Here is a 12,923-nt window from a genome sequence, read left to right on the forward strand (position 1 = left end):
ATACCTTATTAAATTCTTAGTGGCTGTAACAGCTCTCAGATGGAGTGGCTAAAGGAGGGTACAGAATCGTTACACATTTGCATGCAGAGCTTCTGGCCATGTTCTACTTTACAGTTTTACTTTGTCAGTAGATACCAAAAGAATCCTAAGGGTTAAAAACACAAAATGGGACACTTTAACAGCAAGGGTATCTTCTCAAATTTTCCTGCTTTCAGAGGCTAGTGGCTGATAAACTTGTGCAAGCTAGAAGCTGTTAAGAATACATACCCTGCCTTAAAAGTACCATGGTGGCCTTTCCCAAACATGGAGAAGTCATTGGAAGATCAATCACAGACTCTGCAATTCTTTTTCTACTATTTTCCAGGTTGCAAGAATCCTCCCAGTGAAACTGAGCCAAAAATGGGCAAGCATCATGAGTATTTTTGCAAGAAACTAGAGTTTAGCAACATTCAAAACTAGATACAAGCACTCATAGTTGAATAATTTAAAAAATAACTATTCTTTCCATGGTGGGCACTAGCAAAGTCCCCATTACCTATGTTAGAGGAAGACCTATCAAGTGCCTGAGGCTAAAGCCATGTGCAGCAGCCAGCTATCATTTTGCCTCTGCTTTGGGCTCTGTTCCGTTTTAAATATGCAGATCATAATGTGAGTATTTCATCAAACCTGTCTCCATCCTGATCACCTAATTACCATTAGAAAGAATAGCAATGTGTCCCTAAACTATAGATTGATGAGCCATCTGTAAGTGGAAACAAAGAGCAGAAGGAAGCTTAATTGAATCAAATATTTAGAATGCATTACTCTATCTTGTAGTTACTCAGAAACTGGCCTTCTCTTCAGGCTTCTGTCCTGCACATCTGGAATTCATCACTGCTAACTGCATTTGATCCTTCACCCTTACTATGAAATGACTGTTGATAATATATCATCATGGTTTAATTTGAGTGGTGAATCGACTATGGGGAATTTGTGGGGCAATGAGAATTTAGAGTTCCATTAGCTGATGAGAATGGGCCACCCAATAACACAGTGCCAAGTCTTTGTCTCTCTCTAATGGAGACACCAGGTATGGAAGCTCTTGGGTCTGCTGGATCTGCTCACCCCTCACAGGCAATACACCTGCCTGAGCTACTGCTCACGCTGTAGAGGCTCAGGATTTTCTGCCCCAGGAGAAGAGCTGACCCAGGGGCACAGCTGCTGCCCAAACCCTCCCAGCCCAGCTGTTCCTGCAATTCCAACATCTCTTCTGCTTGCACGAGAGGATCCCAGCCAACACAGGTGACAAATGTACAGCTGGGACTTGCTCAGAAGCAAATGGGGCTGAAGGAAGGGTCATTAAATAGAAAAGAATGACAACAACAATGAAAAAAAGAATTTCCCCTAGTGTGGTAACTCCCAGGAGCCACCATGAGAATTAAAGCATGTAATCCTAGCTGCTGGTTACGTATCTGAGTCCCTACTCCAAAGGTACACATTCAAAATGGTATGGTATGATATTTACGTGGGTGACAGGGAACTGAAGACTTTTTGAGAGTAGGCTTTGCATCCCTACTAGCTGATTAAATGAGCAGGACTGAGACTAAATGCTCAGAAATCTAGAGAGAAGGCTACCCCCAAAAAAACCAGCTCATTGTCCAAGGGTAGACACAGGGCTCAAGGCTTGGTTCTGCATTTTCAATGCTGCAGATTTTAATCCTGCTGGGACATTGGGGGATGATGCAGGGAGTATCCTCAGTCCCTCAGTTACTAAAGAAAGCAATGGTCTAAAGAAAAACTGGGCTACTGAGTGTAACATAACTTTCGGGCATTTACTGAACCTCTGACACCACCGTCAGTCCTTTTAACAAACTCAAGTGTTTTTAATCAGCAGCTGTGTGGGGCTTAGTTGCTAGGTGAGGTTAACCACAACACCTTACTAGCTGAGATTAATACAGCTCGGTTTTATCTATCCCATCTACTGAAAGTGCACAGGTCTCCTCCATTGAGGAAGGTGACCGTGCTGAGTGGCTCCATCCCTTCTTCCACAGAACAGCCAGACCAACGCAGTAGAATAACCTAAAGCACCCCACACACAAACAATCTGGGCCCATTTCTGCGTGGTTTGCAGCACATTTGATTTTAATGCTCATTGCATTTTAATGGGAGAGGTAGCACTATCATGGCCTTCCCAGAATGAAAATGTGGGAATCACAAATACAACAAGAAGCATCTTTTGGGAAGGGATTGCTGATGACATCCCAAACAAGTACGGAGCAAGAGAATGACAAAGCTGATTTTTCCCTCTGTGCACATCTAAGAGCTGCAAATGAGCATTTCCTGCCACAGTGAGCACTGAAGTTTCTTCAGAGAAGCTTAAAGAAATTCTTTTGTTTCCTAACTCATCACTTGCTCTGCTCTCTGGTCTGCTAAGCCTTTTCCCAGGGCTGTGGCATTTCTCTGCTGCTGCATATTGTGCCAGTGATCTGCACTAGATGAAAAGGCTCTGCACAAATATAAAGCATTACCTCTGCATAATTCTAATCACACAAAATTGGCCTCATGCATTTGCAGCTACTCATGGTTTCTAAGTCACCTGTTTTATAATAATTTCTGAAGCAATGTTTTGAAAAAGGAAATGAACAAACATAAAACCTGCAAAAGAGGGAAATGAATGGGAGATTTCAGACAAGTTATTTATCTTCCTTTTTGGCTCAGTGCAATACTGTAGGGATAAGCACATAACTAGCTGCTTTAATATTTACTCTGATTATAAGAAAAATAAACATTGATGATAAGTCACTGCTTTCCAGGATTAGATTTCATATTTTAGAGACTGCTTTAAATTAATGCAGAAGCAAACATTATCTTTTCTTCTTATTCATATATTTCCCTAATGAGTTCCAAGCAAATTGTGCCTACTTATATTTTATGATTTTAAATAATTAAAACATTTTATGGAGGCAACTAAAATTCTCCCTAGAGTTAGCAGAAAGATTATTGATTGAACAGATCTCAGGCTACAAGGAAAAAATTATTATTTAGTTTAAAGGCTCATAATTTTATTCCTATTCACCTACTAAAAAACCAAGAGACTGTGCATTTTTCCAGCAACCTTTTGAGTTATGCTGGGGTAGGGACTTGGGTTATGTTGGTGAGATGAAAGTAGTAACTTTTTGACATCATGAAATTAGATTTCAGAAGATAGTTAATGAGAAAGTGTTATTGCTGCTGTCACAAGTAAATGCAATACCTAAATACTGCACACCCACACAACATCACAGCGTTCATTACCCAAGAAAAGCCGTACTGTACATTCACACCACCAAGAATTTTAATCAAATCCACAAATACAAAACATCAACAAAAGAAATCCACTCTCAGAGAGGGCTGGTTCACAGGATACCCAGGCTGTCATGTCATGTGGCACAGCCAGAGAAGTCCATAGGGTTATGGCCCAGATGTCACTGTCCTGTAGTACAACAGCCAAACACCCAGCAAGAGAAAAGGGGGATTCTTCCAGCACGAAAAGAAAAGCAAACAAGCCACAAAAAAAAAAAAAAAAACAAAAAAAAACCAAACAAACAAACAAAAAAAAACCAATCTAAAAGAGACAAATGCATTTTAAAACAGGTGCAATGAAGCCTTCACAATAAGGGAAATGGATGCCTGCAATTCAAATAGAAATAACAGCTGCAGGTAAAATTTAGGCTTATTTTTAAGGAACCTTATGCTTCTCCATGATGTCACCTTGTATCTTTTGTTGTGTGGGGTTTTAGGAAGCAAACATTAGGAAGTAAGCAAAGCATGTATCTACTCAGAAGAGCAAAAAAAAATTCCAAAACCAACCAACCAAAATAAAGCAACCAACCAGAAAAGACCCAAAACACCTACAATACTTAGCTCAAAAATGCTGATTTTGAGCATTATTTTTACCCTGCATTCCATGTCTGACCCTTTGTCTTGCAACAGTGAAATTCACACAGGCTGTGGCTCACAGCTGTCAATGTTTACTCCATAAGGTATGTATTTTTCCATCTGCCTGCCAGAAGTCAGTGCTGCTGATATTTGCTACAAATCAAAACCTGGAAAGCCGAGGAGCAGAAACAGCTGCAATGGGCACAACTGGAAAGCTTTGTCAGACAACAATGGACACCTTTGGATTCAAGGAGAGCTGTAAAGACTTCATGGGGTCAGGGAGGGAGTGGACAGTGAGATCTCTCTGCTGCTCTATGTGGAGGGACACATATCTGTCTCCACCTCTGGCAATGTTCAGCTCCACAAAGAGAGGTGAAAAAGGGTCCTTCTGGTGTTTCCACCAGCTTCCACCCAGCTACCAATGTATCCTCAGCTTCCTGGGCACATCAGCAGAGTTTGGGCATGTCATTTCCAGTGTCACCTTCAACATCCTCCAGCCATCTAAATGTCAGCTGTGTAAAATGCTCTCCCAAGACACTTAATCCATCTTTTCTATATAGTGTAATTAGTGGGGTCATTCCAAAGCAGAAAGCCACAGTTAACTGTGCAACTACTGTGCCATCATGCATTATTCTAAAGATATTAACACAACCTGAAAGAAAAAGCAGAGCCCTCCATGGTTTTCTTTAAGCAGCAGAGCTAGATTATGTTCCAGTGAGCCTCAAAGACATCCCCAGTGAAGAGAAGCATTAATTCACTATCAAAGTACAATTACAAAACAACACACACTAGGTCAAAGTCCTGAAAAAACTATTCCTGTACAAAAATGTGGAGTTTCTCCATAGATGTTTAGAGCCAGCTTCTGTATCACCACCTCTGGGTCTTCCCACAGCTATTGTGGATTTTAGGCACAGTCATTTCCTGGGAGCTATTCCCACCAACAGGCAGTAGTCTCTCCTCAGGTCAGGAGGACCATCAAGACCCCATAAGGTGTCCTGCAGAACATCTGTGCCACAGCATCAAGTTGAGCTCCCTTGGGCCTGTCAAGGACTGCTGCATGGGATCAGACCATCCTAACACTTCTGAGACTGACCCAAGATACCACTGAAGACTAACTCAAAGGAGGCAAAAGCACAGACAGACACATTTTATCAACACCCACAGACCCAGCACTTAAATTCCTTCTGTCATTACAGAAGGTGTCTCAGGTTCCATCAAGCCCATCTCATGCCCCTCTCTCATGCAGCTTTGGTTACTGTGATGGCTGCTACCAAGTTTTCCTTTCTCGATTTTCAGTGTTGTCACTCACCATATATTGAGTCACCCTTTAGCTCAAGTTCAAGTGTATATTTAAACTTCCAGACACGGTGAACTCTTAATGAATACTTTAGATGTGCAGATAGGATCTGTCTGCCTGATGACCCAAGGAACCATTCATGGTCATGTCTACATGAACTACACTAAAGCTACCTGACTAAGGCTGCAAAGCTAAGCACTGACGAGGTTGCAAAAGACTCATCAAACTTGCACAAGCAATCAATTTTGACAGCCCCTACTACATGTAAGCATTATAATATAGATTTTAATTTTATGATCAAACATTTCTGCATTCAACCTTTGATGTGGTCCCTCCTGACCTTACTGGGTTTCATATTACTTTTTTTGCCTTCAGGCTAATAAATTGAGAACCAATAGACAAGAAAATATCTGGCTTTTGGCAGTCTGTGCCAGTGGAAGATTCCTAGATCTCAGAACGGCCAAGCAGCTTTGGGCTGTGGTCACAATTCTCTTGCACAAGAAGTAGACAAAATCAAGGAATCACCAGCACAAGTTACAACTGCCTTTTCTGTGTTTAAGTATCTTAATTTTCTGCTTTGGGTTTATCTTACTTCATAAAAGAAAATTGGAATATGACAGCTACAGTAACACAATCATTTCAGCTAAATCCCTGTACTTTTTCTCCAGGGGATTAAAGGCTGTAAATCAAAGGAAAGAAAAACTGAGGAGAAGTAACAACAGGTTTTCCCCAGTTATCCTGTAAAATATTAAACTTAGAACCTTTCTTCTTCTGGAAAGTTCACATTTTGAATGTTTTTCTGCTCCTCAGCTGTTCTCCCCCTTGCTGCTATGCAGGCTGAGGTCTTTGTGCCTGTAACCCTGCCCTCAGGTACCCACCAGCTGCTGTGCAGGCAGCTCAGCCCATGGGCCAAGGCAGGCCTGTACCCATTCCCACCCCAGGAAGCACAGCCTCACTCTGCAGTGTGGCCACCGCGTGCCCCAGACCCACCAGACCAAGCACAAGTGACACACCATGTTTCAATTCAGGAAATCCCAGACAGAAACGTGAGGGCAATCTCATTTCATCAGCAAGAAACACAATCAGCTTAACACAACAGGTTTGTAAGGCAGTAGGCTCATGCTTTCTAGAGCCCTGCTCTCTCTGCTCACCAGTGGCTTATGCTTTGCCAAACCAGAGAGGGGCCAAGGACAAGCACCTCACATGCACTCCTCTGGCACTGGGGTGTGCTGTGAGTTAGGGGGAGCTGTGCCCAGGAGAAGCTGCTACTAATGACTGTGCTGGGACTCCATGTATATCCCTGCTACAGCTGCCCACACAGAAAAGGAAATGTTAGGAAATGGGACTCTGAGACAAATTGTTTTGAGAAAGAGGAGGTGTTTTAGTTAGATTGTGCTGTCTTGGCAGAGAGGCTATCAAACCTGCTACATCAGTGCTCACCCATGAACTCACCTTATCATGGGCAGGATAAAACTAAACCAGGGGAGCTCCAAGCTATTTAAGTTAACTGCAAACAATTTCAGCAGAAGCTCACATACTCTAAATGAAGAGAGGATCTGTGATACAAAGCATTAAAACTCATCCAAAAGCCTACCAGTCTTGCACCAGGACTGAATGATGCAGCAGATTTCCTAAGGTACTTCAAAAGAGTAATACAAAAGTAAAATATTTTCTCAAACACAGTGGAAGATCAGCCTTCTAAGACTGCAATATTAGCCCACATCCACAGTAAATTAGCACATGAAGACTATTTGTGAATTGCAGTTCTCTAAAAAACATTTCATAAAATATTGATTCCTGAAACACAGACACACACACACTTACCTAGTGCCGTCTCTCTCAGGGCAAATTCTGCAGCTGACAGCATAGAAGGCTTGCCACATCCAGGGAATGTCTGTCAAAGCTGGTTCTGTTCAGCCCAACAAATGAACATCTCAGGTATGACAGCAAGAGCTGCTACACACTCCATCACAATGGGCAGGATTCTGTCAGGGCTAAGAGACACACAGTGCACCCCACCACCAAGAGAAAGCAAAAAAACTCCCTACTCTGCTCCCCAGAGCATGTGCTGACAATTAGAGAAATGAAAACACCTGTCAATTTGGCTTGGGGCCAGGCTCAGCCCCAGGGCAGCTGGCAATACACCCACTTCTCTGACTCCCCAGTAGCTGAGTGGTTCAACTGGCAAAGAGGTGTTTGCATGATCTGCTTGGAAGGGAAACAAAGCCCCAAAGACCAACAAGGATCCCCAAAGAGAACAAGGTGAGGCAACAGCCAGGGGCAGCGTCATGGATGCACTGGTCTTCTGGTTTTATCCAGGAAAGACAAATTTTGTATGTTCATGAACAAAACAGCCCAAACAAAAATTGTGTCTGCTCCCCATCCTCATCTGAAATATTTTGCACAGCAGCTTTCTAACAGCCCCTCTTGTGTGAAGAGGATGGTGGCACTGTCACTCCTCACAGCAGCGCTAACCACTTCTGCCCCATGGCACCAGCAGCTCAAACAGCAAAGACTGCTGTTTCACCCCAGCATCACAGAATCACCAAATCAATTAGGTTGGAAAAGACATCTGAGATCTTTGAGTACAACATGTGACCAAACACCCCTGTGTCAACAAGACCATGGCACCAAGTGCCGTGTCCAGTCTTTTCTTAAACACCTCCTAGGACAGACCCTCCCTGTGCAGTCCATTCCAATATTTAATCACCCTTTCTGTGAAGAAATTCCCCCTAATGTCTAAGCTAAACCTCCCATAGTGTAGTTTGAGGCTATGTTCTCTCATCCTGTCACCAGTTGCCTGGGAGAAGAGGCAGCTCAGCCTGGCTACACCCTCCTTTCAAGTAGTTGTGGATAGTGATACGGTCACCTCTGGGCCTCCTTTTCTCCAGGCTAAACAACCCCAGCTCCCTCAGCTGCTCCTCATAGGACTTACCCTGTAGACCTTTCACCAGCTCTGCTGCCCTTCTCTGGACGTGCTCCAGCACTTCAATGTTCTTCCTGAGCTGAGGGGCCCAGAACCAGACACAGTGCTCAAGGTGCGGCCTCACCAGCACCCAAAGGGACAATCACTTCCCTAATTCTTCTGATCAAATAGATTCTCATACAAGCCAGGATGCCATTGGCATTCTTGGCCACCTGGGCACACTGCTGGCCACATCCACATGGGACAGGCCCTTAGCAGACTTGCTGGGCTCTCTTCCCTGTCCCCATGCTCTAGTGGGTTGATTGACACAATCAATTGCAATTACAATAAATTGCAATTAATAAATTACCATTAATTGTGATGGGGGAAGAGTTAGTGAGCGACCCACACTGTAGCAGTGTGAGGTCCCTGGGCTGTGGCCATGAGCCCTCACTTCTAACATGTCCTGTGGCCACCACAGCGTTGGTCCAGCCCCACCACACTGCCTGATGCCACCAGACATGGGGATATCACCAGTCAGCAATGTTTTGAATCTTTCCCCTTTGCCTGCTGGGTTTTGGCAGCTGGTGTGCCCTGTCCTCCTGCCAGCAAGTGTTTCTTATAGCCAAGGGCAGCCGGAACATCTCTTTGCAAATCAAGGTATCTTAAGCCATTTGAGAATTTCCTCTAGAAAAGTACAGTCACGTCAGGGGCTGAGCAGCAGTCGGGAAGACAACTTGTGTTAATTAATTGCGTTGAGACGGGAGTGGATGCTCCCAGGAGCCAGCAGGCCGTGAGAACAGCGCTGGCTGCTCCCTCAGAGCCCACGGGCGCTGCCCGGGTCTCGGCCGCAGGGATAGAGCACCCCGAGTGCCGGTATACGCGGGGCCGTTCCTCCTCTAATTCTATTTCTTCGTCTCAGGATGACTCGGGCTCGCTGCCATCATCATTTCCCACTGCCTCCCTCGGTCGGTGGGCCGGGGACGGTGCCCGCAGGAGCGGCTCCTCCTGAGGGCGCAACGGCGGCGCCGGGGGCACCGGCGGCCGCCAGGTGGCGCCCGCAGGCCGCGGCGGACTCGGGGGCCGGCAGCGGCCCGGCCGGCTCGGGGCGATCGTCCCCATCCGTCACGGCCAGAGCCGCGGCGCGGCCTGCAGCGGATCATGGGGAACAGCCAGCTGGCAACAAAGCTCGCTCGGAAGTTGCCGGGAAAATATCCCGGACAGTGCAGGAGAACTCACACACCTCCCTCCCCACACCGCAGCCAAACCCCAACCACAGCACAGCGAAATTTAGCATTTCTTAAACGAAGGAGCCGGGTGTGCGTACTGAAGAGTCATTTAAAAGCGTATTTTTAACAATGCCACCACAGACCGCTAAGAATCCGAGGGCGCAGCTGACTGGCTCCTTGTGGGCACCCACCCCAGCTCTCCCCTCCGTGCCGGCTCTCAGGCAGAGCTCGGTAACTCAGGCTGAAGCGGTGAAGCACAGCCAGAGACAAGGGAAATTTCTGCAATAGCCATTTAGTGGTTTAATGCTTATAGGAACACAGGCAAAGTAAACAAAAAACAGTGAGTGTTAAGAATGCCAAACCCTTAAACAGCATCATTGCTTCAGCATTAGGATCTTCTCCCATGGATCCAGGACAAGGAACATCCCACAAAAAAACCACAAAACATTTCTGGTATGTGCGCTACTGTTAACCAGCAAGTGTACTGCAAGTTCTGCTGTGCTATTTGGCTCAGCAGAAAATCCTCATTTAAAAAGATCTGAAGTAAAGGTCAAATATTTGGAGCTGAAATAGTCCAGGCTTGCCATCTTTAAAGGTCTGTCAGCACTTTTCCCAGCATCAGCAGATACATGAGGGTAGATATGAACCAAATCTCAGTATGTATCACCTCACATTCTAATAGCATTTCATAAGTTTAAATTAATATTCTCAGAAATTGCTTTGCAAAAAAGAAAAAGTTTTCCTCTATTTACATAAGCATTTGTATCAAACTTGCAGCTGAAGTAAAAGATCCTGCACGTTATGCTCAGAAAAATCCACTGGTTTATTGCTTCCCATTTGATCCAGAAACATGTGGAAAGGACCCAAAGCACAACTAAAAGGCAGGCCCAGAAACAGTAATGAGAAACAAAATACCACTAAATTCAATGAATGCACACTACACTAATGGATATAATCTATGCTTTTATTACTATTCTAGATTGGGAACAGAAACATTCCACTGCAAAGGGAAACTGACAAACACAATAAAACCAGTTACAATAAACCTAGCCTTTTCATGCTATGTAACCCAACCAGCTTTTTCTTTGGGTTTCCCTTCCTGTCAGCTGGTTCCCAGGAAGCATTTCTACCTGCCATTAAGACACTACTGCTACAGGTATGAGCCAAGTTTATTACTGCCTCGCCTTGCATAGAATTGCTTCTGTCTTTGCTCACTGGTTTGATAAGGAAACAAGGACCTTTGGTAGAAGTAGGAATGAATCACCCGCACATAAGCTGTCTCGTTTGCCCGGTTCTACTTCCCCTAGGAGAGCAGCCACCAAATTGTGTATTTGTGCCCGGCTGACGGCCTGTTGCAGCAATGAGCCCAACACCAGAACAGGACATTAGAGGGCAGCAAGCACCCTTACTGCTGCCTCGCTTTATCCAGCGCCAAAGGAAAGGTAAAAACCCATCACAACGCTTGGGGGCAAAAGGTTACCCTGCCCATTCCAAAATAGTTCAAAATTTCCTGCTCTTGAACAACTGCAGTGTGCAAGAGGCAGATTTAGGAATATACCACACCCAGTTGAACCACGTGAAGAGTGCAAGGTTAAATGAACCAACCTGGAGAATTTCTACAGCACAGGAAGAGCATAAACATTCAGGACGTTCAGACAGTAACTTGTGAAATCCAGTGCATCATAATGTCATGTGAAAGGATTTTTATTTATGAAAGCGTGATTAGGTCTCCTTGCAATGTACACACACACCCCTACTCCAGCTGTACCAGGCAGGAATGCAATGCTACAATTCACACAAACAAGATGCAGAACAATGCTCTGGTCATTGGTGATCTTAAGTGGTGGGGTTTTTATTCAGAACACCTGAGGAAAGGTTGTCTGGCACTGAGAGTTATCGTTAAGGCTTTTTACATATTTTAATAAAATGGAGCTATATAAACTACCAACATTCCTTACCACAGAACTCCAATTACACCACAAGCTTCTGTAACAGTTGAAAAGTTAGTTTGAAAGCCATTTTCAATAAGCCTTACTTGAGAGATACTAAGAAAAAGACACTGAACGAACTTCATTTTAATGTTTAAAGTAGTGATTTATGACAAGAGTATTTTAGAAAAACTCACATTTTCACAGTTCTCTTAACTACTGCAGAGCCCTTTAACTTCTCTGGCTGCCTATCAGCACTGTAACAACTACAACTACCTAAAGTTTAAAGGCTGGGGGCTAGTGAAGTCATGCACATTTACAAAGAGTAAAATGAATAGGTTCAAGTTTTCCATTACTAATTTTAAAGAGTTGAAGGGAAACTCAGCAATATGTGCTTTTAAATCACTTACCCATTTTGTGACCTCAGAAAAAAAATATCTAGATGAGCAGATAGTGAAGAAAAAGGTTATAGTGTTTTCTTCTAAAATAAAAAAATCCCAAAACCGCTACCACCAAAAACAAGTCAATTACAGCCCCCTCAAAAGAGGATAGAAACAAGGCATCATTCATACCAAAAGACATAATCCATTATTTGTCTGGGTGCTGCAGCTGGACAATGTATACAGGCACACAACATTTCGGGAAGTTTTTTTGGTTTTGGTAGGTTGTTTTGGTTTGTTTTGGGAATGTTTTGGTGGTTTGGTTTGGTTTTTTTAAGCTTTTTCTTTTTGGTGGTTTTTGTATCAGAAGCCCAGTCTTTGTGAGGCACCAAAGATAGTTATACTGAAAAGAAAACACATACAAAAATTCAATGTCTGTCTGAATGTTTTCTAGCTTTCAAGTGGTCTAGCACATAAAACCACCTCAAAATAAAAATATGCACAACATGCAATAACAGCAACAAATTGCACCTTACATGCTTCTTCCACCCTAAATGGTGGAAATGCAACTCAGACAAGGGCATTTAGTGACAACAGCAGTAAAGGTACCCCACAGCACAAATGCTTTACTATCATATAAGAAAACTAGTCAAACACACCAGCAAGCCTGCTCAAGAGCCTGAGCTGGAGGCTTAAGCTCTACTCTGTCTTCTGCAAAGAAGGTGGCTCAGCTACTCCACAGCTAAAGCCTAAACACAGGCAGCTTATAACAGAGCACTTCATGGGAGAATTTCAGTCTGAGGGCAACAACACAGGATGGAACAAGACCTCGAGCAAATCACTGATACTTTTGTGCACATTAATTTTAATCCAGTATCAACTGGTAACACTTTCAAACCAGACAGAGCTTCCTCATCATGAGCCAGCCACCTGCACTACGAAGGGAGCTGCTGTGAACCACTGACTGCAAGACTAAGTATCAAGAGACCCTTCTCAGCTATGAGAGTATCTTAAGTAGGCTCCAGGCATTCCCCCAAGCTCAGTAAATTCCAACTCTTAAATGTAAGCAGTGCAACTACATGTATTTAACATATTACACATTAAAAGCATTCACAGCTAGTTCGACCTTCAGGGACGTTAGGTCTGCAGACTAAATATCCCTCATGCTTATATTCTCTTTATTACTATTCTAGAAAAACGTTAAAGTTTTCCCATTATTCTTCAAGTTTCTGGACTTAAAATGGGTATCTGCCAAGATTTATTAAAGGGAAAGCAAGATCAGATGCA

Source organism: Camarhynchus parvulus, chromosome 6, assembly GCF_901933205.1.
Source record: "Camarhynchus parvulus chromosome 6, STF_HiC, whole genome shotgun sequence".
Classification (NCBI taxonomy): domain Eukaryota; kingdom Metazoa; phylum Chordata; class Aves; order Passeriformes; family Thraupidae; genus Camarhynchus; species Camarhynchus parvulus.